This window comes from Aethalodelphis obliquidens, unplaced genomic scaffold, assembly GCF_003676395.1.
Source record: "Aethalodelphis obliquidens isolate GAN/ISIS:26980383/991018 unplaced genomic scaffold, ASM367639v1 scaffold7, whole genome shotgun sequence".
NCBI classification, from domain to species: Eukaryota; Metazoa; Chordata; class Mammalia; order Artiodactyla; family Delphinidae; genus Aethalodelphis; species Aethalodelphis obliquidens.
The window spans coordinates 42,838,309-42,843,354 of record NW_020837951.1 but is presented as its reverse complement, the minus strand read 5'-3'; positions in this window follow the sequence as shown (position 1 = coordinate 42,843,354).

Here is a 5,046-nt window from a genome sequence, read left to right as displayed (position 1 = left end):
GCTAATGTATAAGCAGGTTGCCTGAGGCCATGCAGTCATGATCCCAAAGAAGACAGCAGTTCAAGATTTATGGTTTACTGATGTACACAAATAAATAAAATGCCGTATAAACTAATTAACAACAGATGTGTACGAGAGAGAAAGTTCAATGGGCGTAAGAATGCCCAGCCACACAGATAGAATTTGTTTTCCCATCTAAAATACACTTTCCTATACAGTAACCTATTTGAACTTCTCAGTTACTGTGGGATGTACACCTATAGGGCAGATATTACTATCCTCCTCTTAAATATCAGAAAAGAGAGTCTTAGAAAGATTAAATAACTTCCCTAAAATCTCTTAGATAGTACAACACAACCTTAACTGAAATCCAGATCTTCTATCTAAATCCAGTGTGTCTTCTACTACATTATTTACTCATGGTATTGCTCATATGTTTGGCTCACTGTGAGGTAGCCCTAACAGAGGAAAAATTTTAAATCGCTATTTTTTCAGTATCAGAGCCTACTATGTGAATTTGCAAGTCCTTCTTAACTGAAGGGCTGAATTATTTATTGAACTGAATTATTCCTTTATATCTTTGGTACTTTTCCCACTGAGAGAAGGAGTCATTCCCTTCCCCTTGAATCTGGACTGACTTTGGTGACGTGCTGGACCAATATAATACTGTGGAGGTGACACTCTGTGATTTCTGAGGCTAGGTCCTAAGAAGCCTTTCAGCTTCTATGCATGCCTCTTAGAACTCACTCTTGGAAGCCTGCTGCCATGCTATGATTATGCCCACGCAACCCCGTGGAGAGAACATTGAGACGAGGGTCCAAGGCCCCAAGAGTCAGCCCTGGCTGAGCTCCCAGCCAAAAGCCAGCACTAACTTGCCAGCCAGGTGAATGAGCCATCTTAGAAATGGGTCATCCCATCCAAATCAGGACAGATGAGCTGGCCCCATGCAGCCCTCCCCAATTTGCAGAACTGTAGACTAAATGAATGATTACTATTATTTTAAGCCATCAAGTTTGAGGATGGTTTGTTTTACAGCAAAGAACTGAAAACTACTTTTCAAAAACCTTCATGCCTAAAAACAATAGCAAAAAGAAACATGGTGGCATACATCAAACTGATTATGCACTGTGAGTACTTCCATGTTTATTTACCTTATTTTATTTTATATAAGAAAAAAGGAAATGAAGAGAGTATCCTCTGATTTACAAAAGCAAAAGAAAAAAGGCAAATAGACAAATTGTTTTAAAATGCCCTCAACCTTGGGCTTCCCTGGTGGTGCAGTGGTTGGGAGTCCGCCTGCGGATGCAGGGGACACGGGTTCGTGCCCCGGTCCGGGAAGATCCCGCATGCCGCGGAGCGGCAGGGCCCGTGAGCCGTGGCCGCTGAGCCTGCGCGTCCGGAGCCTGTGCTCTGCAACGGGAGAGGCCACAACAGTGAGAGGCCCGTGTACTGCAAAAATAAATAAATAAAATGCCCTCAACCTTAAATAATAAAAATCTTATTATAAATATGTTAGTATTTGGTTCAAAACTCTGTGGAAGGAATTAGCTTTTACAGTTCCATGAAGAACTTCTAAATATAGGAAAGTAAAACTGAAATTTATGTCAGTTTATTAATGGCATCACTTAAAACTATAACAGTTAATTAACAACTTAATTAACTCAGCACTTAATTTACTTACTTGAGTTCACCTAAATTCCCTAGATGTGATTTAATGAACTTTCAGTGTAATTCCTGACTAACCATGGAAATTGTGTGATGTATATTTCTTCAATTTAAAAGGTATTTCTTGAAATTAAATGATTTAAAGCAGAACACTAAGCCTCAAAGTGAGTTTTCATTTTTTCTTCAATGAGGAATATCCCTGAACTTCCGGCATGTAGCAATGTTCCCACTCCATTTTTTTCTTTCAAAATGAAACTCATATTTGGGTTTGTTTGTTTCTTTAAATGTATCAATATACTGTTCAGAAACCATTAAGCCAAAGTGAGCAAATGCCATCACAGTTTATTAATCATTAATTATCCTATATTCTTAAAGAATGGACCTGAGACAATAATTGAAAATCAGAGGAGAAAATTCATTATAAAACATTCTCTGGACTTGAGGATATGGGGAGGGGGAAGGGAAAGCTGTGACAAAGTGCGAGAGTGACATGGACATATATACACTACCAAACGTAAAACAGATAGCTAGTGGGAAGCAGCCGCATAGCACAGGGAGATCAGCTCCGTGCTTTGTGACCACCCAGAGGGGTGGGATAGGGAGGGTGGGAGGGAGGGAAATGCAAGAGGGAAGAGATATGGGAACATATGTATATGTAAAACTGATTCACTTTGTTATGAAGCAGAAACTAACACACCATTGTATTGCAATTATACTCCAATAAAAATGTTAGAATTAATTAGTTTTAGAAAAAAAACATTCTCTGTTCCATGGATTTACTTAGTCAGTGACCATGTTTATAGACCAGTTCTGTATAGTCATGCTTCTCAATGTGTGGTCTGTGGACCTGTGCCAGTCTGAGTTGGAAAAATTCAACTTTTCTCCTGTGTTTCTCCTTTACTTTCACACATCCACCACACTCCCAACACTTCTGAGACCAGATGTGTGGGTGCTTTCCCCCACCCAGGAATTCTCTGCAACACCAGCTGGTGTCCTACAATCTAACTCAGTTCTGGCACTGTCTACCTGGAGACAGCATCAGATCCCACAGGTTAAGGACTCAGTCCTACAAGACTTCTCTCACTTCAGATACCAATTACAAGTCCAGGTTACCACCTGTGCTTATGACCAATAAGCTATCAATCTGAGGTTCTCACAACCCCTTCCTCTGGTTTGATTAATTTGCTAGAGCAGCTCACAGAACTCAGGGAAACACATTTACCAGTTTATTAAAAGTATGTTAAAGGATACAGATGAACAGCCAGATGAAGAGATACATAGGATAAGGTCAAGGAGGGTCCTGAGTACAGGTCCTGGTTGTGATGGGGTGTATCACCCTCCCAGTATGTGAATGTGTTCACCAGCCTGGAAGCTCCCCAATCCCCATACTTTTGAGGTTTTATGGAGTCTTCATCATGTAGGTATGATCGATCAGTCATTAACTCCATCTCCTGCCCTTCTCCCCTCCTGGAGAATTAGGGGAGGACTGGGGAGGGACTGAAAATTCCAAGCTTCTAATCAAGGTTTGGTCTTTCCAGTAACCAGCCCCCATCCAGGAACTATTCAGGAGTCCACCCAGAGTCATCTCATTAGAACAAGACACTCCTATCACCCAGGAAATTATAGGGGTTTTAGGAGCCCTGTATCAGGAACCAGGGTCAAAGACCAAATATTAGAATAAGAGATGCTCTTAGTGTTCATCACTTAGAAAATTACAAGGGTTTTAGGAGCTCTGTGCCAGAAACTGGGGGAAGGAACCAATTTTTTTTTTTCTATTATGTCACGGAGTCCATGAATTCTTACTAGTAGCAGATGAGAAAAGTACAGAAATTGAGTATTTAGATACATTTATAGCATTACGGGAGGATAACTGTATGTCTATTGACTAATAATGATATATTTAGGCTTGTATTTTGTATGTCTTTTTTATTTCATTTCTATAATAATTCATTTTTATTGTATCTTACAAACATCCTAGTCTGCAACAGATTGCAATTTTTTTTAACGCTGGTTCTTTTTCACGGATAGTTTGGGAAGCACTGATTTGACTAGGTTAAGTACTGGGGCAAACAAAAATATGGGTAAGAAATTATCTCCGCTTTCATAAAGCTTGCAGCTTAATAAGAAAAGTAGGTTGTGACTGTGGCATAACTGAAGCATAAACATCAGGTTCTAGATGCTTAGAGGAGTAAGATGATTCCAAGCAGTAGAGATAAGAGAAGACTTCGTGGAGGGAATGAACGTTGCGTGAGGGCTTCCTTAAAGGGTAGACTTTGGAGAGACAGAAGTTGAGGGTGATGTATTGATACCTTTCAGACAGAATGAACGATGTGAGTAAAGGCTGGTTGGGGGGCAGGGGAAGCAGCTATATATTGGGAAAAGCATGCAACTGTCCTCCTTTGGTGAGAGCAGAGGGAACATGATAAATCTGGAAAGGTAAATCCAGAGCTAAATTGGGGATGGCCTTTGAATGCAAAGCTAAGGAGTTTGCACTTGATTGAGATCAGCTCCAAGCTGCCACTGAAAATTTCTGTGCAGAAAAGTGGTCTTCTCAGAGTTATGCTCTGGAAGATGAATTCAATGAGAGAAAGACAGGAGATTCAATCCAGGAAGAACACCCTAAACTCGTCAGGTACGACGCGATAGATCCAAGTCATCTTAAAAACATGCAGATCAAGATTTTAACAAGTGCACTTTTCACGTTTCCAAAGTAGTGACCAGTAAGTCAAAACACAACGGCAACCTACCCTATAAAACACCTAAACGAGTGACAGATGGCTAACATTTATTAAGCATTCAATTTAGGGTATCTCATGTAACCCTCAAAACAACTCTAAATGTTAGGTTCTACTATGATCCCCATTTTACACACAAGAAATTTGAGGCTATAAAAGTAAAGTACCACACCCAGGGTCACCAACTAAACAATACGAGCTTGATATTGAACCACATCAGTCTGATGCCAAAGTCCGTTTCAGCATTATTGGGTGAACTCAAGAAGTAGCCACTCAGTCATGCTTTCCCTGCATGGACAAGGAGGATTAGGTGGAAGACAATTAAAAGCCATACCAGGGGCTTCCCTCGTGGCGCAGTGGTTTAGAGTCCGCCTGCCAATGCAGGGGATGCGGGTTCGTGTCCCGGTCCGGGAGGATCCCACATGCTGCGGAGCGGCTGGGCCCGTGAGCCATGGCCGCTGAGCCTGCGCGCCCGGAGCCTGTGCTCCGCAACGGGAGAGGCCACAACAGTGAGAGGCCCGCGTACAACAAAAAATATATAAATAAAATTTTTTTTAAAAGCCATACCAGCTATCCACCTGGACACTAGGAAGCCCAGTCTTTGTGACAGTCTGGGATTTTATGTTTTTTTCATCTGAAAGATGCG